General features: G+C 45.3%; 1 pseudogene; it reads right to left on the bottom strand.

Annotated features, from left to right (window-relative positions):
- Positions 1-8087: 8087 nt before the first annotated feature.
- Positions 8088-8239, bottom strand: LOC121827809 (U2 spliceosomal RNA; annotated as a pseudogene).
- Between the last annotated feature and the right edge of the window lie 15340 nt (positions 8240-23579).

The following is a 23579-nucleotide window of genomic DNA, read 5'->3' as shown; positions in this document are numbered from 1 at the left end:
AGAGTGGAAACAGACCCAGGTGTTTTAAATAATGAAGATTCTTAAGTCTGGTAGAGAGACGTGCTCAGCCGGATTTCCAGTGATCGGCTCCTTGAATGACACTGGCCACTCCCAACAGGGGAAGCCGAGACCTTCAGAACAAGGGCTGTTCTAACATTATAGAGTTTAGAGGGTAGGGTCTCGGAGCTTGGAGGGGGGGGCGGGGTCAGGAATCCAATGAACTAGGCAAGTCACTTCTCATGAAGTCCACTGGGGACACAGGGAGTACTCTCTTACAGAGACCCACCAACAGCCCACTGCTCTCTCACCATGTACTCAACATGTTATTCCCTCCAAAAAAGGCAAGATGTCATCTAGGGTCACTCAGTGTCATTATTTCATGGTATCTCCTTGCTGAGAGCCAGGGCAGAAATAAGTAGGCAGTTGGTCCCCTCCCCTCCATATGTCCAGTTTTAATAGGATCTGCAGCAGAGTGCAGTGGTGCTCCCCGGCTCCCAGGAATTACTTGAGTTTGGACTGTCAGTTACTCATAACCACCCAGACTCAAGGGCAGGAGACACACTCTAAGTGGTGGCCCATGCCTTTAATCTCAGTGTTTGGGAGATGACGGCAAGAGGACCTACCGCGAAAAGCTAGCCTCATCTCCACAGCAATTTAGAGGCCAAACATGGGACTGTCAAAAACAGAAAAAAAGAAAGAAAAAAAAAGAAAGAAAATACACGGTCCCAACTTGCCCAACATCGAGCTATCTTTCCTGTGTCGCCACTTCCGCCCTCTACCCACACATTATCACATTATTTATGTTACTTTCACATGCAAACTTCACCCAGCTTCAGAGGGCCTGCCCAGCAAGACCCAGCCAGTTAGTTACAGCAGCAGGCTCACGATGAAGGTCTTCAGTTCATCTTGTGGGCTAGGCTCCAGACACAGCCCCTAAAATTGCACTTGGTGACTATTGTCTCTTTCAGCTAGAAGACTGAACAAAAGAAATTTATCTCTCTGTACACATTTAACTACAGTTCTGAAATAGAGGTGAGATAAAAGTAGTCAACACCCCGGCTCAAGAGTGTAGTGCTGCGCCGGGCGGTGGTGGCGCACGCCTTTAATCCCAGCACTCGGGAGGCAGAGCCAGGCGGATCTCTGTGAGTTCGAGGCCAGCCTGGGCTACCAAGTGAGTTCCAGGAAAGGCGCAAAGCTACACAGAGAAACCCTGTCTCGAAAAACCAAAAAAAAAAAAAAAAAAGAGTGTAGTGCTGCAGACAGCCATCCAGGCAAAACACTCATACACGTAAAAATAAAAACGAACTCTTTTTTTTTTTTTTCTTTTTCTTTTTTTTTTGTGATATATATTTTTTATTTTACAATACCATTCAGTTCTACATATCAGCCATGGGTTCCCCTATTCTCCCCCCTCCCACGCCCTCCCCTTACCCCCAGCCCACCCTCCATTCCCATCTCCTCCAGGACAAGTCCTCCCCCGAGGACTGTGATCGACTTGGTAGACTCAGTCCAGGGAGGTCCAGTCCCTTCCTCCCAGACTAAGCCAAGTGTCCCTGCATAAGTTCCTGGTTAAAAACGAACTCTTAAATAAAACTAAATAAGTAAATAGAACCATGTATGCACACAGAGACCACCCCTGAAACCATGCTCGTCTCTATTAACCTCCCCAGTCTTTCTCCTGCTCCTTTCGGAGCTCACAGGATCAACCGTGGATCACCGGGTTGATCTCAAGCTCTGCCACATGGAGTCTCAGTTCCTGCCCTTTCTGCCTCAGGTGGAAGAGTGAACATCACTTGCTGGTAAAGAAATTGTCATCTCTCCTGCTGTACCAGTACATAAACAGTGTTCACTACCTTGTTGGGGGGGGGGGGGGGGAAGCATAGTGCTGGAAAAAAAAAAAAAAAAAACTTTAACTGGTGGTGATAAGGAGCACTTGCTGCTCTTCCCAACACCCATGTGTGGCAGCTCACAACTGCCCTTAACTCCAGCTCCAGATGGTCTGACTAATGCCCTCTTCTGGCTCTGTGGATACCTGCCAACTCCTGACCTACACACATACACTCACACATAAATAAATAAAAAAAAATTAAAGTGCATTAACACTCACCCAAATTTACTTAATCTAGAAATGGTGGTACACACCAATAATCTCAGCACAAGGGAGAACGAAGCAGGAGGGTTTCAGCAAGTTCAAAGGCATTTTCACCTGCCTAGTGGGTTCTATACTGATATTCTGCTTCAAACACAAATTTCGAAGACCAACAAGAGGGCTCAGCAGACAAGGGAGCTTGCCTCCACGCCTGAGGACCTGAGTTCAATCCTCAGAACCCACATGGTGGGAAGAGCTCCTACGAGTTGTCCTCTGAAAACACACACACACACACACACACACACACACACACACACACTGCTTTTTTAACTTAATTTTTTATTATTAAAAAAAAAAAATAGGAGTTGGGGAGTTAGTTTAGTGGTAGAGCTGGCCCGGAAGGCACAAGGTCCTGGGTTTAATGCCGAGCACTGAAAAAAAAGGAACAAATTAAATGAATTTAAACAATGAAACAAGACATTCTGAAGTCTGGCCAGCTCTACTGGCTGGCTCTTTAATTACAGCTGCATTCTGCTCTCTAAGAATAAGCCTTTGTGACTGGAGTCTGCTCTATGAGTCATCTACCATTCCCTTAAGAAACAGCCCGTTTTTTGTCGCTCAGTGCTTTCTTCAGTCTGTTCTGGCCGTGGTAGGTGGGGACCCAGAAGCCTCTTTGTTTTGTATTGTGTCCGTGGGTTTCAGAGGGATCTAATGCATCCTTTTTATAAATTGGGGAGTTCCTGTATATCAGTACACTCAACTTTGTTAGCTTGTGGGGGGAAAAGCCATAAATGTCTTTCGCAGCCTTGATACGGGCCTTGTGAAGCTGATGTGGGACATACCTAGGTGAGGCCAGCTTGCTCAGCAGCAAGGGTCTCTGAGGCACTGCAGACCTTGCATTCTTTTCCTTGCAAGGGGTTTTGAATGATCTATGAGACAGTGCCTTTATTTGTTTTGAGACTGGGTCTTACTCTATAGCCCAAGATGGTCTCACACTTAGAGCGATGCTCATGGGTAGGTACCACAGGCACGAGTCACAATCCTCAGCCTTGCCTTTAGCAACTCTAAGATCTTAGAAGGTTTTCTTTTGCTTAGCTGGTTTGTGTGTGTGTGTTTGTTTTTGAGACAGGGTGTTGAATAAAAAAAACCCCAAAAACCAAAAACCAAAAAGGAAAGGAAAGGACATGACTGCTCCTAGGTATGGTGGAGGAGAAAGTTTATTGTAGCTTTATAAAGGGAGAGAAGAGTCAGAGGCAGGGACATCTGGGAGAGTCCAAAGTGGACCTGACCAGGCTGAGCAGACCACGTGGGGAGAGGAGGCGGGCGGGGAAGGAGGAGAGAGGAGGGAACCAGGTGAAGTAACCTAGAGACCAAAGGTACAAAAAGGGGCAGGTAACCAAAACCTGGATTGTATAGGGAAGAGCTCCTGGACTGGACGGGAGAGGATGGGGTATGCTAGCCATACCCTGAAACAGGTAGGGACTGGGGGATGCTGGGAGAACCTGGCAGTCAGGTCTACTTTGATATGTTAAGTAGGCACCTCAGCGATTTGTCCTGGGTTTGAAACTTAACACTTCAGCCTTTTTGTTGCTAATAAAAGAATGACAAGGGGTTTAATCTTCTATGACTACTTCCTTGCTGGCATTGGAGTGTCATTGTTAGGGAATCAAAAAGCTGGAATGAAGGCCAAGTTCAGGAAGAGCAGGCTGTTTTCTCTGGCTGTCCAGGCTCTGCAGGACCGTCTGGGACTAGGGACAGGCAGGCAGCAGTTGGAGCAGTTTGCAGCCTTTGATTGATTGGAAATCTGCTGGGACATGTATCAGGGGCAGGAAGTAAACTTAAAGAGTTTAGGGGAAATTTTTTTCTTAGGTGCACATTTGAAACTTTTAGCCCACGGTCCTGGTAGTTGGGGAAGGGGAAGTCCCAAGACCAGGAAAAGGGAAGAGATCCCACCCTTGGGAATCGGCAGGTAGGAAACAGGCTGTTGATTGACAGTACTCATCTGGAGTCCATTTGACCTGTGGGAGATGGATCCAATTGATTCCCTGAAGCTTACAAGAATTTTTTAAGTTTATAAAAAGAGGTAAGTTGTAGGTACGTTAGCATTACCACTGTTTGTAATCTGTACTGAAATCCACCCTACAGAAAGAGCAGTAGACTCATTTGACTCATAGTAAAAGCTTGGGAACCTAAAAATGATTTTGGTTAAAAGCATTAACACTCTTTCCTCTATCCAGAGACTGGGTGTATATAGACTGGACAGGTGTTTTTAGCCCCAACGAGAAACATTTTAAAGTCTGTACTTAGAAGACAACCAAAGGAAATTTAAATTTTTGAGCTTGTGGCTATGATAAAGTATCAGTGCTTTACCAGAGCTAGATTAAAGGCTTATCAGAACTCCATTGATTGTTAATATGCTGAATTTTTGAAGTCCTAGTATAACAAGAGCATAGTGAGGAAAAGAAATCTGAACTGGTTTTCGTTTTTTTATATGCCTTAAGTCACTTTCTTATACCTTTAAACTTACATAAACTTTTTTTTTTTCTTCTTCTTTTTTTTTTTGTGATATATATTTTTTATTTTACAATACCATTCAGTTCTACATATCAGCCATGGGTTCCCCTATTCTCCCCCCTCCCACGCCCTCCCCTTACCCCCAGCCCACCCTCCATTCCCACCTCCTCCAGGACAAGTCCTCCCCCGAGGACTGTGATCGACTTGGTAGAATCAGTCCAGGGAGGTCCAGTCCCTTCCTCCCAGACTAAGCCAAGTGTCCCTGCATAAGTTCCTGGTTTCAAACAGCCAACTCATGGAATGAGCACAGGACTTGGTCTCACTGCCTAGATGCCTCCCAAACTGATCAAGCCGATCAACTGTCTCACCTATTCAGAGGGCCTGATCCAGCTGGGAGCCCCTCAGTCTTTGGTTCATAGTTCATGTGTTTCCATTCATTGGGCTATTTTTTTTTCAATAATTGAGTAAAACTGAAATTTATTATATGCCACAGTCGTCCTAGGGACCTCCATGCTATATATATAGCCTCTATGGTTCTATGGGTTGTGGTCTGATTGTTCATTTTATATCTAGAATCCACCAATGAGTGAGTACATACCATAACTGTCTTTCTGGGTTTGGGTTACCTCACTCAGGATGATTTTTTCTAGTTCCATCCATTTGCCTGCAAATTTCATGCTTTCATTGTTTTTCTCTGCTGAGTAGTACTCCATTGTGTATATGTACCACATTTTTTTCATCCATTCTTCCGTTGATGGGCATCTAGGTTGTTTCCAGGTTCTGGCTATTACAAATAGTGCTGCTATGAACATAGCTGAGCATGTATCTTTATGGTATGTATCAGCATTCTTTGGGTATATGCCCAAGAGTGGGATGGCTGGGTCTTGAGGTAGTTCGATTCCTAATTTTCTGAGAAACCGCCATACTGATTTCCATAGTGGTTGTACAAGTTTACATTCCCACCAACAGTGGAGGAGTGTTCCCTTTGCTCCACATCCTCTCCAACATTGGTTGTCATTGGTGTTTTTGATCTTAGCCATTCTAACAGGTGAACTTACATAAACTTTTAACTTTTTTTATTCCAGTTATTATTTACCACGAGATACAGGTGGTTGATTACTGACAGTAGTCATTGTAAAGCGAGTTCCTTTAAACGAATAGTAAAAAGCTACTTTGAAACCTGTTTTGTGAGTTTATCTCTTTTTAGTCTGGTAGCAAGGTAAACTGTGTTTCTCAGCTGAAGGCCTAGAAAAGTGAGACTTGAGAACTGCGAAGGCATCTGGAGCCTTGGCTGCTGCGGTTAAACAGACAGAGCTATCATTAGCTTAGTCATCAACAGCATCAGAGATCTGAGAAGGATAAATTTTACCTAAGTAAGCAGGAAGTATAGATCAAATAGCTCCTGAAACTACTAAAAATGACAGAGACTTAGCAGCTACCTGGACAATCACCCTAGGTTCCTCAATGGTTGTTGGGAGCAGAGGTCCCAGGGCAGTGTCAATCTTTGGCCACCGAGCCCAACAGACTTCCTTGTGGAGGAGGAATTTGGGAGGAACTGGCCTACCTTGTCTAGGCACAGCATGACAATCAACTCCCCAGTGTCCTGCTTGTCCACTGTTTAGACAGGGTCCCTGCAGTTTTCACACAGTGGCCGGCTTTGCCACATTGAAAGCAGGCTCCAGGTGGAGTTCTTCTGTGCTCCATCACCTTCTTTAGAGGAGATCCCAGACATGTTGCCAGGAGCTTCTCTCTGTTATGGGAAGCTTGTGGGGTTTTTGGTGTTCCGTTTTTGGTTTTCGTTTTTTGAGACAGAGTTTCTTTGTGTATCCCTGGCTGTCCTGCAACTAGCTCTGTAGACCAGGCTCGCCTGGAACTCACAGAGATCCACCTGCCTCTTTCTTCTGAGTGCTGGGATTAAAGGTGTGGGTCACCATGCCCAGCTTAAGCTATTTTGTTATATATAATAAACCCTGGCTTTTCGAGACAGGGTTTCTCTGTGTAGCTTTGGAGCCTGTTCTGGAACTTGCTTCATAGACCAGGCTGGCCTCAAACTCACAGAGATCCACCTGCCTCTGCCTCCCGAGTGCTGGGATTAAAGGCATGCGCCACCACCACCCAGTTATTGAACATTTTAAATGCCATATTCAGAAGATTTCTGAAGAGTTTGAAGACCATCAATCTATTCAGTATACCTGATTTAATTACTTGATTTAGGCCTAACTTTGAAAACATATACAGGAAGCTAAATAAAGCTTATTCCTCTAATTAATTACATTAGTACTTAGTATGACTGCAAGCATAGTTCTGAACACATTAAAGAATTTGATCATTTATAAGATGACTATTAACTTGCATGTCCTCTTTAACAGTTTACAATAAGTTAGTAGCTTTTGTAAGATTAGGATTTTGCAGCTCTATCTGTTAGGAGTAGCCTTAAAAAAATCTCAAACATATCTTATTTATCAAATATATCTTATTTATCAAACTTATGTTGTTTCTAGCAGCTTAGTGTTGAACAGTTGGCAAAGACATAAGTGCTTAATGTAAACCTCTAAGTCAGCTTTTGTTAATCTGGATAGGCCTTTATACCTATAAAAAAAAACCATAAATTTTTATCGATATATAGAGTATATTGTAAACCAGAGTTGAATCATATATATAGTTTACTGTAGCAAATATAACCTTAAATTTTTATGAACATACAAAAATCCATACTAATCCAAAATACTTTGGAGACTTGTTGCTTCCTTACTCTACAAAGACACACAGTGATGAACTAAGGGCTTGGTAGGACTGAGGAGTCTAGAATTGCTTTATGCCATGTAGTCGTCTAAAGATGGTGAGATCATGTGGCGTGTACTCTTTACCTTAGTTATGCTGCTGCTTACATCTGGATGAGGTCATCAACCAAGATGGAGGCAAGTCACATGGTTGCTGCTAAAACATGTTTTCCTTAAAAAAAAAAAAAGCATGTTTTCCTAGTTTTGATCTTTTTGTTTGTTTGTTTGTTTTTTCGAGACAGGGTTTCTCTGTAGCTTTGGAGCCTGTCCTGGACTAGCTCTGTAGACCAGGCTGGCCTCGAACTCACAGAGATCCACCTGCCTCTGCCTCCCGAGTGCTGGCTGGGATTACAGGCATGTTCCACCACCACCCGGCCTCTATTTTTTAAACAGGAGTTGAATCCAATTATGTATACAGTAAACCATAGTAGAAACACATATATATATAGGATATTGTAGCAAATTAAAATTCCTATGTATAGGGTTTAACTGTAAGCTTTTTGCTATAAGTTTTACACCAAATTTTGTTTCATATTTTATAGATTATTTAACCACATGCAAGATGAAGGCTGTTTACACAATAGTCTTAAAAGATTTCTTGAGAGCAAAGCACAGAGAAATCATAGAGATAAAAGACTTCAGAATAGAAAGTTGTAAAAACTTAGAGATAAAAAGAACTTAGGATCATTTGCTTGTGCAGTGGCAGAAGGTGTTACAATCTGTGAGAATTCGGAACTCTTTGGCCAGCAAGCTACACTGAGGCCAATCTGTTTTTAGTTAACAGCGAGGCTTTAAGAAAATCTCTGATGAGAACAGATACTACACTTGATCTTAGCCAAAAGGCTCAAGAAACTAGACATCCAAATACCTAGCAATCCAATTAAAAATTGGGCTACAGAGCTAGACAGAGAATTCTCAACAGAAGAATCTCAAATGGCCGAAAGACTTTTAAGGAAATGCTCAACATCCTTAGTCATCAGGGAAATGCAAATCAAAATGACTCTGAGATACCATCTTATACTTGTCTAAGTATAAGGCTAAGATCAAAAACACTGGAGACAGCTTATGTTGGAGAGGATGTGGAGCAAGGTGAACACTCCTCCACTGTTGGCAGGAATGCAAACTTGTACAGTCACTTTGGAAATCAGTATGGCGGTTTCTCAGAAAATTGTGAGTCAATCTACCTCAAGACCCAGCTATACCATTCTTGGGCATATACACAAGGAATGCTCAATCATACCACAAGGACACATGCTCAACTATGTTCATAGCAGCATTATTCGTAATAGCCAGAACCTGGAAACAACCTAGATGCCCCTCAGCTGAAGAATGGATGTGTACATATACACAATGGAGTACTACTCAGCAGAGAAAAACAATGACATCGTGAAATTAGCAGGCAAATGGACAGAACTAGAAAATATCATCCTGAGTGAGGTAACCCAGATTCAGAAGGACAAACATGGTATGTACTCACTCATAAGTGGATACTAGATATTAAAGCAAAGGATAACCAGACTGCAACCCACAGCTCCAGGGAGACTAGCTAGCAGGGAGGACCCTAGGAAGGACACATGGGTTGCCCAGCAAAGGAGAAATAGATGAGATCTACATGAGCAAACTGGGGGTGAGGGGGGTAATGGAGGGCAAGGGGATAGGGGGTGAGAACATAGGGGAACGGGAGGTTTGAGCTGGAACAGAGACAAAGTGGGAGAACAAGGAAAGAGATACCATGATAAATGAAGACATCATGGGAATAGGAAGAGGCAGGGTGCTAGGGAAGTTCCCAGGAATCCACAAGGATGACCCCACCTTTAGACTACTGGCAGTAGTCCAGAGGGTGCCTGAACTGGCCTACTCTGGTGATCAGATGGCTGAATACCCTAACTGTTATCATAGAGCCCTCATCCAGTGACTGATGGAAGCAGATTCAGAGATCCATGGCCGGGTGCCAGGCCAAGCTCCAGGAGTCCAATTGAGAGAGAGAGAGAGAGAGAGAGAGAGAGAGAGAGAGAGAGAGAGAGAGAGAGAGAGAGAGAGAGAGAGAATTCTATGAGCAAGGGACATCGAGACCATAATGGGGAAAAGTGCAGAGACAACTAGCCAAACTAGTGGAAATGCATGAACTGTGGACCAATAGCTGTGGAGCCTCCATGGGTCTGGACTAGGCCCTCTGGATTGGTGAGACAGTTGTTTAGCTTGAACTGTTTAGGAGGGCCCACAGGCAGTGGGATTGGGACCTGTCCCTAGTGCATGAGCCAGCCTTTTGGAGCCTAGTGCCTATGGTGAGACACTTTGCACAGCCTTGGTGAGGGAGGAGGTTCTTGGACCTGCCTCAACTGAGTGTGCCAGGCTCTGCTGACTTCCCATGGGAGACCTTGCCTTGGAGGAGGTGGGAATAGTGGGTGGGTTGAGGGGGAAGGCTGGAGGGGAGGGAGGAAGGAGGACAGGGGAATCTGTGGTTGGTGTGTAAAATGAATAGAAAATTTCTTAATAGTAATAACAACAACAATAAAAGATTTTCTTTTAATTAAGTCCAAGGAAGGAATTGCATCAGAGAGAAAAGGAGGAAGGGTCATGAAAAGAACCCACTATAGGGCGGGTTAGGCAGCTAAGAGGCAGAGAACAGTGTGGCCGTAAGAGACAAGGAAAAACAAGCAGGAACTTCACTGGAGGAAGGTTCCAGTATCGAAGAAGCCAGGAGGGCACAGAGAAGCTGGGGGACTTAGCAGGCAGCGCCTAGGGAGAGGCAAGAAAACTCACAACATACAGGCCCAGGAGGGCACAAGGAGAGCCAGAGTAGGTAGCTCTGAGAGTAGGGGGTAAGAAGAGGGCTGCAGATCTAGGAGTATGTATATATAGTCAGCTCCTGGGGGAGGGAGGAAGTCCACGAAGGAGCTGAGGAGCCATGAGGGAGGAGAGGGGGTAAGTGTCATGGCAAAAAGAATTAAAAAAAAAGAATTTCAATGTGAGGTGTCCCCAAGTGGACTGAAAGACTTGTCAGAGAGAAATATCCCAAATCACAAAGGAGGCTGAGGCAAGAGGATCGCCATGAACTTTGTAGCCCAGGCTGGCCCGGGACTTGCTAAAGTCGATCAGGCTGGCCTTCAATGTACAGAAATCTGCCTGCATCTGCTTCCCACATGCTGGGATCAAAGGCACGCGTCGCCTAACCCAGTTTTTGCCACATTTTGTTAGTCAAAAGCACAAAATCTGATCTGATTCCAGCAGAATGGCTACTGAAATAGCACTCGGTATAGGAAGGTCAGCGGTGACCGAGAAGGTATCTGTCGAAAAAGAAATACCAGAGAGGGCTTCCCAGAGAACTGAGTTTTATCTTTTAAATAATTTCTTTTATTTTTTGAGATTCTAAAATACATTATTTCTCCCTTCCCTTCCCTCCCAAGTTTCAGCCTTTTTAGCAGAGTTTTCTTTTAAAGACATATTTTTATTTTCATGTGCATAGTGTTTTGCTCATATGTGTGTGTGTGTGTGTGTGTGTGTGTGTGTGTGTGTGTGTGTGTGTGTGTGTACATCATGTGGGTGCCTGTTCCCCTCAGAGGTCAGAAGAGCTATTAGATCCCCTGAAACTGGAGTCACAGGGAGTCAGGAGCCTCCATGTGGGTTCTGGGAACCAAACTGAGACAAAACACTCAACTGATGAACTATCTCTTCGGCCCCCAGGTTTGTTTGCTTGTTTCTTCTTCTTCTTCTTCTTCTTCTTCTTCTTCTTCTTCTTCTTCTTCTTCTTCTTCTTCTTCTTCTTCTTCTTCTTCTTCTTCTTCTTCTTCTCCTTCTCCTTCTTCTCCTTCTTCTCCTTCTTCTCCTTCTTCTTCTCCTTCTTCTTCTTCTTCTTCTTTTTTTGGTTTTTCGAGACAGGGTTTCTCTGTGTAGTTTTGGTGCCTGTCCTGGATCTCGCTCTGTAGACCAGGCTGACCTCGAATTCACAAAGATCCTCCTGGCTCTGCCTCCCAAGTGCTGGGATTAAAGGCGTGCGCCGCCGCTGCCGCCACCACCACCACCCAGCTCTTTCTTTCTTTTTAATTATATTTGTTTGTTGGCTTGTGTATTTTGAGACAAGGTCTCACTATGTAACCTTTGACTGTCCTGGAACTCACTCTGTAGACCAGGCTGGCTTCAAACTCACAGAGATCTGCCTGTCTCTGCCTCCCGAGTTCTGGGATTAAAGGTGTGTGCTGCCACACTCTGCTTTTAATTGCATTTGCATTTTTTTTGGGGGGGGTGCAGGGGTGTATGTGTGAGCATACGCATGTCAGGGCACATAGGTGGAGATCTGAGGACAATTTGTAGGTCGACCCCTCCGCCATATGGGTCTTAGGGGTCAAGCTCAGGTTGTCAGGTTTGGTGGCCTGAGCCATCTCACAAGCTCAAGAGCTGAGTTTGAAAGGGAGGAGAAACATGCTGGTAATACAGACACAGTTCCAAGGCAGAGTGCTCACTAACATTTGTAAGGCACTAGGTTAAATTCTCAGCAAAAGCAAAGTTAAGGAAATCCCCTAGTTTAGGAGAACTTTCCAGACATGAGGAAGAGGTGCTGAGAGCCTGGTGTGTTTAGACACACGGAGTTCTGGTGACTAGTGTGGAGGACAAATTCCTTAGAAATTATTTTCAAAATGTTTCCCAAGTCAGGGATAAGGAAAAGTGATTGAGCCGGGCGTTGGTGGCACACACCTTTAATCCCAGCACTCAGGATGCCAGAGCCAGGCAGATCTCTGTGAGTTCAAGGCCATTCTGGTCTACAGAGTGAGATCCAGGACAGGCACCAAAACTACGCAAAGAAACCCTGTCTCAGGGGGGAAAAATATGTTTACTGGGCGGTGGTGGCACACACCTTTAATCCCAGCACTCGGGAGGCAGAGGCAGGTGGATCTTTGTGAGTTCAAGGCCAGCCTAGGCTACAGAGTGGGTTCTAGGAAAGGCACAAAGCTACACAGAGAAACCCTGTCTCGAAAGAAAGAAAGAAAGGAAGGAAGGAAGGAAGGAAGGAAGGAAGGAAGGAAGGAAGGAAGGAAGGAAGGAAGGAAGAAAGAAAGAAAGAAAGAAAAAAGTGATTGAAAAAAATCTCATTTCTACTTAGTGATTCTTTTTCATTTTTAGTGGTATTGTTTGGTTTGGTTTTGTCACTTGTAGCTCAGGCTAGCCTTAAACTCCTTACATAACCCAGGATGATGTGAATCCCTCATTCCCCTGCTTCCACCTCACAAGTGCTCATTACACCCAAGGCCTAACCCTGTTGTTGAGTCTAAGAGTTGTGGCCCCAAAGCTTCCCTTTTCATCCCTGCTCTCCCTATTTTGAAGTGTGTGTGTGTGTGTGTGTGTGTGTGTGTGTGTGTGTGTGTGTGTGGTTTGTCTATTGGGTGTGTCAGTGCCCCACAGTCCATTTGAGGAAGTCATAGAAAAACTTGTATAAATTGCTTCTCTCCCTTCATTAAATCCCGATGGTAGGATTAGAGGAAGATAAGGTCATGAACTGTCCTGAGCGTGTATCAACACCCACAGCACTATCAACAAGATGAGCAAGACGAGAAATCGGGCTGTGTATGACGGACATTAGTCATATCTTTTCATACGGTTCTGCGAAGGCAACATCTTCAGTTTGACCCCAGTGTTGCTGGAGAAAAACACTTGTGGCAGCTAAGGGGTTAGACCCCAACACACTCATGAGTGGCCTGCGCCATTACCCACGGTAGGACCTCTGCCATATTCTGTGACGCCCTTGTGGAAACTAGAACAGTGTGCACCACATGGGCAGATTCTGCCCTCTGGGCAATTTCAGGAGTTTGGAGAGAAGCTTCTGAACCGCAGCTGCCTCTCGTTCCCTGGGTCGGCGGGCACCTTTACAATACATATAAACTGTGCAGCCCAGCCTGCTGGCATGGCACATTGTTAGTGTTCCATTAATAAACTCAGAACAGAGCCCGTGGACACAGGCAGAGAGGCTGTTTTCCATTTCTCCTCCCCACATCCTGTCTTTCTAATGTGTTTTGTTACTTACTGTTCAAACACTAAGCAAATCATTCTGCGTCTTGAGCTTATTTCTCTGTCTAAAAGCTTCAAGGACTGTTGCTTCCCGTCTTGGCACATAGAGCCCCATTTGTCAGGAACAAGTTTGGCAAACAAACATAATGTTCTATCCATACCTTCATCATGATTTTTAATGTTTTTGTCATTGCACAACACATTTTGAAGCCATAATCCTTGGGAGGAGGGGTCACGTTGCTGGCAATTCTACTCCCTATCGGGTAGACCATTTTCATTTCTGTCCATTACTTTGTTGACAATTCTCTGCAAGTTCTTAAATCCCAGTCTCTGTGGGCAGATGTGCATCCTTTCCTTCATGTTTCAATGAGAGGGCACATATCATTTCCTTTCCTTAATTCTTTGAGTAAGTACATCCTAATGCTGGCGAGATGGCTTAGAGGTTAACCCAGAAAACTCGGGTTCAATTCCCAGAACCCACGTGGCAGCTCACAATAGTCTGCAACTCCAGTGCCAGGGGATCCACTTCCTATTCTAGCCTCTATGGGCACCAGGCACACAAGTGGTGCACCGATACATATGCGGGCAAACACCCAAATACATACAACATAATAAAATTTAAATAAAATATCCCCAAATGTTCTCATTTTGTTCGCACATAAATTAAGACAATTATCTATAGTTCAAACAGTGTTAGACCCTCCTTGAGAGGCTGAAGACAAGAGTAGTGACTGAGTCAAAGCCCTTGCCCAATCAAATTGTAGAATTGTAGAGCCCAGTCCCAATGGATATACTCTTACACCTAGGGCTCGGGGAACAGAAAAGCCAGAAGATCAGGGAATTTGCTGTGAGTCTCTCTCTCCTAGGAATGTCTGAAGCTAAACCCGTAAAGTATCACCACGTGACTGCGTGAGCATGAGCTGAACCAGGACAACAATAATAGGCATTCCAAAGTGGATGGGGTGGGGTGGGGAGCCCATGAGGTCTCAACCCTATACAAAGAGCTACAGGCAACTAAGGAATGCTGAGAGTGGGTGAAACAGGGAAGAGCACGCCAATTGGTTATCCAATACCAAATGGTCAGCCCTGGAAACATCCATATGAGTAACATTATATGGACCGAGCATATGTGTATATACATAGATGCATGTAACAACAATTAATGAAAAGAAGAGGCCATGGATTAGGAAGAGAGCAAGGAGGGGTGTACGGGGAGGGTTTGGAGGGAGGGAAGGGGGAGTGAGAATTGCTGTAATTATATTATAATCTCAACAATAAAAGAGAAAATCTTTCAGGGTCCATATGACTCTGTTGTCCCTGCAGTGCTGGGGGCAGAACCTTAACCATGCCAGGCAAGTGTTCTACCATCAAGCTACAGCCAAGTCTTCATTTTGAAGTGGTTCTTGAGGAGATCACTCAAGTCTACAAGGCTTCCTCTCAGCTCTCCTCCTGGCTTTCTTGGGATTTGTTTTCCTCTGACATTTACTTTCCCCTTTCCTGTCTGCAGCTGTTCCTGTTCCCATCAACCCCCAGGCCAGTTGCTAAGAAACCTCTCCTGGGAGCTCAGCATCATCCTCATCCACATCCAGGTGAAATTGTTGGCCATCTCTACACAGCTTCGCAGATATCGCTGCCTCCTCATCCCTGGTTAGTCCTCTGTCATCCTGGGTGAACATCTTGAGTGTCTTATTCCAGATACCATGCATTCATACCTCGGTGACATCACCCAACCAAGGGCAAAGTTCCAGATACAGTCACAGATGTCACAGTGTTTCCAGAATTGTGTCAGTGTCTTTTCAGCACCCTCTCCCATTGCAGCAGTAGCCTGGGCAAGGGTCTTCCTTGAGCCCTGGGACTTTCTAAAAGCTACCATGATTCCTTGATCTTAGGGTTAAATCAAAGAGGTAGGTTGGATGGAGAAACAGCAGTTTGGTACTGAAATGAACATCACTCATAGGAGAATTTATTAGAATATTCTCAATAATAAGCAAAAAGTATGTGGTGTGTTTGTGTGTGTGTGTGTGTGTGTGTGTGTGTGTGTGTGTGTGTGTGTGTGATTTGAACTCAGGATCTCATACCTGCCAACCCAATACTGAGCTATATCTCCAGCCCCCTTGTTTGAGGTAGGATCTTGTGTAGCCCAGGCTGTGTAGCTGAGGATGACCTTGAACTCTTATTGGTTCTGTCTCCACTTCCCAAAGTGTACAACACTACAACTGGCTTGAGTTTTTTGTTGTTGTTGTTTTGTTTTAAGGCAGGGAAGCAGAGTTTACTGAGAAACAGCTCCCTAAGGCCAGAGAGTACACAGGGAGCCAACCCAGAAGTGGGTTGCCCCACACTTACTTATTTTTACATGGGTTTTCAGTTCCTAAGGCCAGGCTATCCCTGTATTCACTCTCCTAGCACAGGCAGGACTTCAGTTTGTAATCCTCCTGCCTCAGCTGTTGAGTAGCTAGTATCACAGGGCTGCTCCAACAGAGCCAACTAATAATCAAGCTCTTGAAATACATTATTTCTAACAACCGTCCTCCTTCTCGCTAGCACAGCAATTCAGTACAACATCTCAGAAAAGCTGGGTGGAGGTTTCTTGTGGCTCCTGATGCACCTGAGCATTGTGTACGTACCGATATGCTTGGAGACCCTGGAGTTTTCTCTAACCAGATCACACAGACTTTCAATTTGTAACTACCACACTGTTCCCAAGCAAGACTGCAATCCCATCCCTAAAAGCCTTGAGACTCAGCACTGACTCCGGTTTGTTTCTAGAATGGCAATCCCCCCATCCCCACCCCATACTGAAGATTTGCTCTGGCAGGTGATTTTCTTCCACAGTCAGTGCGTGTGGAGCCGCCCCCAAAATGACCCTGCTGTTTTCACATAGCCATTGGCTTTCTCTTCTGTTATTTTGTTGTTCTTGTTGTTTGGCTTTTGAGGGAACAAGATCTCACACTGTAGGTTTGCCTAGGACTTACTGTGTAGCCTAGGCCAGGCCAAAATTTGTCTTTTACCTCAGTGTGGGAGCCCACAGAGGTTTCCTAGTGAAATCTGAGCTTGCTTTACCCAGCAGGGCTGCATAAGGGGATGGATTGACCACGTGTGTGGTTACCAGATGATTGGACGGGTCTGCACTTGGCTGTGCTGTGGGAGGTCTTTTGCTCCATCCCTTGTCATTCCTATAAAAAGCCCTTTAGAAGAGACACAAGGGGCTGGTGGATTAGGATCCAGGCCCTCCCGATCTGTCCTGTGTTTCCATCTGTCTCTCTCCCCTCTGTCCTTCTATCTAAATATTTCACTTCTCCCTCCTCAAGAGTACCCTGGGGAAGAGGTGGGAGTGGGTCTCCCACACCTCAGCCTCATGAGTACTGAGATTGTAGGTATGAACCAAAGCACTTCCCTCAGGTTGTCTTGTTTGGAGACAGGGCTCACAGAGCCCAGGGAGGCCTCACATGCACTATGTATCACCTAATGCCTCCTAAGTGCCCCATCTGGCATCTGTTTTTCAAAGCAGAGTCCCACTGTGTTTCCCAGGCTTGTCTTCAACTTCTGAGCTCAAGTGATGCTCTCTCCTCAGCTTCCTAAGGTGGAGGGAACTATAGGTGTCCGCGGCGGCGCCTGTCCGGTTTGAATGATTCTCCTAGTCTCTGTTGTCTCCCATCTCCCTCTCCTTTCTTGGCAGTGCTAGGGATGTACTTGGGACCTTGTTCATGCTAGGGAAGTGATTTGTCACTGACCTACTTTCCTAGCAAAAATAATGATTCACGATCTTCTCAGCTATCCAGAGACAGCAGTGGATCCAATATCACAGTCAGGCTAGGCTTTTCTTTCAGCATGGCAGGCTTCTTGCTTTGATTGTGTTGGGGAGCAGAGAGACCCCTGAGTGAGTGACTATAATGTTGACATGGGCACTGTGATGCCTAGAATACCAAAGCTTTGAACCCATGGGAAACAGGCAAAGCAGTTTCCCTACATGGACCAGGCTCCAAAGGGATGGCAAAGCTTTCCTCCCAGGTTCCCGGGAGAGAAAGCGACCACTGTGTACAATAACTAAAAACTGCAGCTTCCTCCTCCCTGGTGTTTCCAGCCTGAAACTGCGCCTTCAGAGACCTCCTACCAAGATCATCTCCCCTACCCCTGTGCTGTACCTAACGGGCATGCTGAGGTTCCATGTGCCCTGTGGTAGTACGTACCCTCCATCAGTGGTAGCAGACCCTAATCTGGTCTCAGCTTTCCTGTATATATGTGTATGGGGGTCTGTCCTTCCTTCCCTCAACCACCCCTAGAGCCAGGGATCTAGAACCCAAACCCAGTCACAGCAGTTGTGGTTTTGGTGTTGAAAAAGGATTAATTTCCGTGTCTAGACACCAATACCTGTCTTTAGGAGTATTCATTTTTGTCTGGTAGCACATACACGTAATCCCAGCTCTTCCAGAGGCTGAAGCAGGAGGATTGAAAATTCAAAGCCTGCCTGGCTTACATAACAAGTTTATGGTCAACCTGGGCAACTATTTTAAGAACCTGTCTCAAAATAATCATTATTGTATTTTATTTTCCAGTCAGGTTTTCTCTGTGTAACAGCCCTGGCTGGCCTGGAACTCACTCTGTAGACCAGGCTGGCCTTGAACTCAGAGATCTACCTGCTTCTATCTCCTGAGTTCAAGGATCAACTACCACCACCTGGATAAAATAAACATAATTTTAAAAGCCTAGGGATGTAGCTCAATGTGGGGTGCTTGCCCAGCGTGCATAAGACCCTAGGTTCAACCCCTCGTTCTGCAAAGAAACAACATTTTCTATAGCTAATCTAGAGCCTTTATGGGCTTTTTGTTTGTTTGTTAAGTCCAATTGCCCTCAGTGAAGCAGATCTTTAAGTGAATTCCACCAATTTGTTCTTCTCCAAGATCACAGCTGTCCTGGCAGCTTCGCGGGAACAAGACTGACTTGATTGGTGAGCAACAGCTGTCTTCAGCTTCTCCACCTTTGCAGTCCTTAGTCATGTCTTAAATGGTAGCCTTGCTATGTGTGCTAGGCTGGCCAGGATTTCCTAAGCCTGAGCAACTCTCCAGACTCTGCTTTCCCAATAGCTAGGACTAAAGGGGTGTGTCACATGTACATGCCCAGCTTCTTAATCAGTTTACACTCATTTCTAGGTCAGTCAAATGATAGTTGGTAACATCTGGGATGGGTTTTGTGTGCTCAGGGGTCATTATGAACCCAAACTACAGGAGATTAAGGGTGAGAGAAAATGATGCAATCGAGAGATGTAGTAATCATGAAATCATGAGTTGTATGAAGCTGTAGCTGGGGTGTCATAGTACATCAGCCTGGGGTGTGTGTGCGCGTGCATGCTATGATTGATGTGGAGGTCAGAAGATAACTTGTTGGATCTGGTTTCCTCCTTCCCCCACATGGGCTCTGGGGGGTCAGTTTTGGTAGCAGGCACCTCACTCGCGGAACTATCTCACAGGCCCACCTGTTTTGAATAAGAAAGATTCCAGGTCCGGTAGGCATATGCTCTGGGATCGATCAGAGGTGAGTCCTTAATAAAGCTGACCACTGGAAGTGGAGGAAACTGGGATAGGAGACCCAAACACAACCCACCTGTAAAACAAGGAAATTCTTTGTCTTTATAGACTTTAGAGGCTAGTGTTCTCTGAGTTTAGAGGTGTTGTGGAGTAATCTTTTTGTTCACTGTGAAGATGTGTCACCCTGATTGGTGTAATAAAAAGCCGAACAGCGAATAGCTACGCAGGAGGAATAGCAGGAACTCCTGGACAGAGAGGGCTCTGGGAGGAGGAAAGGGGTGTCGCCAGGCAGACTGGGAAAGAAAAAGGGTGGGCAAAATGAAAATGAGGTAGTGAGCACGTGGAAGAGCGTAGGTTTAAAAATATGGGTTCATTTAAGTTATAAGAGCTAGTTAGAAACAAGCCTAAGCTAATAAGTTCTTGTGAGCTGGCGGCCCGAAAAAGGATCATCTACAAAGAGAGGTGAGGATCTCTGTTTAGCAGATGAATGAATGAAGTTTAGATGAGATAGAAGGCATTAATTTAGGGAGTTAATTGCCCCACCTTACCTGGAGGCAATTACACATTGGGAGTTTAGCACTTTAGGGCAAGTATGAGGTAGTCTATAAGGCGTGGGTGATACCTAGATGGGGCAGCTTCTGTCCACACAGACAAGAACAGCAGAACTTCCTTTAATAGTAGAAATGCTTTCTTTCTTTCCTTTTTTGTTTTTGTTTTTTATTTTGATTTTCTCTGGTTTTTGTTTTTGTGACAGAGTTTCTCTATGTAACCTTGGCTATCTTGGAATTCTCTCTGTAGTCCAGGCTGGGCTCTAACTCACAAAGATCCACCTAGCTCTGCCTCCCGAGTGCTGGGATTAAAGGCCACCACCACTTGCCTTATTTTGATTTTCGAAACAAGGTTTCTCTATGCAGGCCTGGCTGTCCTGGACCTCACTCTGTAGATCAGGCTGGTCTCGAACTCACAGAGAACTGCCTGCCTCTGCCTGAGTGCTGGGATTAAAGGTGTGTGCTACCATTCATTGCCTGGCAGTATTTTCCAAAATAATGAGAAAAAGAATAATATAAGAAATGCATAGATCTGCCCATAACATAGCTGTTTGTTTTGAAGTATCATGTAGTGTGCATAACCCTGTACTATACTAGAGGACAGACAGCACAGTAAGTGTGCTTACACTAGCATTTTCACAAATCCAGCCTTTATGTGTTGTGCTATGACCTTACAATGGCTGTGACATCATGGGGTGGAAGGAATTTTCAACCCCATTATGTTCTCATGGGATCATGGAATATGCAGTTTGTTACCAATATCAATAACCACCTAGTTGTTTCAAAAATTTATTTTTAAACTATGTATGTGGGCTGTAGAAGAGGCACTCTGAAAGGCTGCATATTTTAAATAAACGATAAGATTGTCGCCAGGTGAAGGTAGCACATAGCTTTAATCCAGCACTCAGGAGGCAGAGGCAGGAGGATCTTTGCGAGTTAGAGCCCAGCCTGGACTACAGAGAGAATTCCAAGATAGCTAAGGTTACACAGAGAAACCCTGTTTCAAAAAGACTAATCAGAGAAAAAAAATGTGTCTGTATGACGTGGGAGTGCTCTCGGTGCACGACACAGTGAACCTGCAGGAGCCAGAGGACGAGTTTCAGGAGTCCGGTCTCACTGTCCACCTGGCTGAGGCAGGTTCCTCCTGGTTTCTGTGGCCATGCTGCACACTCCGGCTTCTGTGACGGGGGTCCTGTCTCTGCCTGTAGGAGCACTGGGATTATAACATCAAGGAGTCTCTGCATCTGACTTCTACGTGGATTCCAGAGATAGAACTCGGGTTATCAGGCTTTTGAAGCTAGCACTTTGCCCTGCCCCCCTTCCTTCCTCTCTTTCTGAGACTGGGTGTCCTTATGTAGCCCAGGCTTGCCTTGAGCTCACGGCAATCCTGAATATCAGGATTTAGGTGTACACCATTAAACCTGGCCTATGTTTCCTTTTTCTATAGGTACTGTTGCGAAATCATCCTCTCTGGGGTGATTTACAAGTAACTAACACCTGTCTTGAACTCCTGCCAAATGAGAGGGTGACTAATATTTTAGTACTGTTCTCTAAAATGGTAGTAGGCTCAAGGAAACACACAACAGTTGTTTTCTCACCAGACACATGGGCCTAAAATTGTACCTTTATAAAGAAGTGAGTGTATGTTTGTAGGTCATATATATGACATAGGATGACCTTGTAGGAACAAGGCAGGAAAAACATAAAGACAAAATGCTGGATGTAGGGGCACACATCTGTAGTCCCAGCATTTGGGAAGCTAAAAGGCAAGATGAGTGGAATTCCAGGCCAGCCTGGGCTACTTGTTAGTGAGACTGTCTTTCGATGGGGAGGAGTTATTGACAACAGTTTCTCATGTAGCTCAATCTGGCCTGGAATTCATTCTGTATCAGAAGGTGGTCTTGAACCCCTGATTATCCTACTTCCACCTCCCAAGTGCTAGAATAACAGACATGGGTCACCATGCCCAGCTAACTGGTGGTTCTGGTTTTTTGGTTTTTTTTGTTTTTTTTTTTTGAGACAGGGTTTCTCTGTGTAGCTTTGCGCCTTTTCTAGAACTCGCTCTGTAGATCAGGCTGGCCTCAAACTCACAGAGATACACCTGCCTCTGCCTCCCCAGTGCTGGGATTAAAGGCATAAAACATATTTTTCCCCCTGAGACAGGGTTTCTTTGAGTAGTTTTGGTGCCTGTCCTGGATCTCATTCTGTAGATCAGGATGGCCTTGAACTCACAGAGATCTGCCTGACTGTGGCCTCCTGAGTGCTGGGATTAAAGGCGTGCGCCACCACTGCCCGGCAGTGGTTCTGTTTTTAAAACAAACTTGTTAGAAGCCAGGTGTGGTCACACACACCTTTAATCCTAGCACTTGGGAGGCAGAGGCAGATGGATCTCTGTGAGTTCAAGGCAAAAACAAACAAACAACAAAAAACCTGGTTAGATTGAATACAGAAAAATTTTTTGAGGCAGGATTTTCTTGTTAAGTAGCACTGGCTAGCCTTTAACTAGACATCCTCCTGCCTCAGCCCTCTGAGTGTTTGAATTATAGGCATTCATCAACACTACCCACTTTTAACATAGAATTTGAATGCACTCTGAGTTAGTGATTTTGTAGAATTAGTATTTAAATTAAAAGTGTTTGGAATTTGCCCATTAAACACTGTAGTATCTCGAAAAATCCCTTCTGACCCTCACCCAAATGACATCAGTCAGACTTCCCTAAAAGCCTCGGGGGAGGGGGTAGCTCAATGGCTCTCCTGTTTATTTGTTGTTCTAGATGAACCTGGCTCTATCAGGAACAAGCCAGGTTTCATAAATTAGTTGTGCTGGCATAGTGCCTGACTATAAGAATATAATAAATCAGTCAATGGTGAATCAAAGCTGGTCAGAGTCAACTTCTTGCCTTCTTGTTGAGAGAGTGGCTGGAGAACACCCTGGTCTGTCTTTTCTTTGCATTTGCTGTTTGAGCATTTGTTCATTCAACCAAGGAAAGAGTCTACCTTAGGCAACACGCCAGGCCTTCCACAGGGAAGAGACAGGTAACTCTCCCGATCCACCTGACAGAAAGGTACAGGGGCTGCGATCGAAGGAGGAGACTGACCCAGACAGGAGGGTCAGAAAAGGCTCCCCAAAGGGAAACGAAATTGAATTCAGGAAGGACTTGTGGGAATAATGATTAGCCCAGTGAGAGGTAGAAGGTCAGTAGTAGAATCTGCCTGTGTAAATTCCAGCCACAGGGAATAGGCTTTGAGATAACTAAAGCGCTTTGGCCATGCTGGAGTTTAGAATTTATGAGGGGCAGTACTGCTAATGAGTTAGACATTCTTTCTCTGTTTGTTTGTTGGGTTGGGTTTTTTTTTTTTTTTTTTAAGGCAGGATTTCTCTGTGTAGACCAGGCTGGCTGGCCTTGAATTCACAAGAGATCCGCCTGCCTCTGCCTCCTGAGTGCTGGGATTAAAGGTGTGTGCCACCACCGCCTAGGGAGATAGAGATTTCTTAAGATTATTCTGTGGGCAGTAGTGAGAAGCCATTGGAGATTTAAAATGCAACAATATGGCATTAAACAACAAAAAAACATTGCAATGATGAATGCAGGAGACTGAGCATCGACTGCAAACGTGAGTTTGCGAGGTGGTGGGGTGGCTCAGGTTAGGGTGGGGGGACCGGGCAGAAACAGAACAATCCGAGAATCTCTTGGCTATGTGATGCTGGGAGGATAGAAAGGGGATTGGAAAGGTAGGGCGTGTCATTAATGAATGTGGACTTTATTCTGCAAGGATAAAGGAGAAGCTATTTAAACGCCTCAGCTATCCGCCCGATCCATTCGGATGCGGGCATATAAACATCACCTGGCTGCCAGGGGGAACCGTCTCTGAGGACGCTGCGCAAGGTAAGGCCGCGAGCGGGGTGCAGCCGGGGTACAGAGCGGGGGAAGCTGGAGAATGACAACAACAACAACAAAAACAAACAAACAAAAAAAGCACACAGTCAGTCCCTTAAAACTCAGCGCCACGCTGGGGGCGGGGCGCGCGGGGCCCGGGGCGGGGACAGAGCACGCACGGCGGCATGACGTAGGCCCGGCTGGCCTCGTTCTGGCCGCCGCCGCCGCTGCCGCCGCCGCCGCGCTAA

The sequence above is a fragment of the Peromyscus maniculatus genome, chromosome 2, assembly GCF_049852395.1.
Source record: "Peromyscus maniculatus bairdii isolate BWxNUB_F1_BW_parent chromosome 2, HU_Pman_BW_mat_3.1, whole genome shotgun sequence".
Classification (NCBI taxonomy): Eukaryota; Metazoa; Chordata; class Mammalia; order Rodentia; family Cricetidae; genus Peromyscus; species Peromyscus maniculatus.
This window is presented reverse-complemented; position numbering and strand designations above follow the sequence as displayed.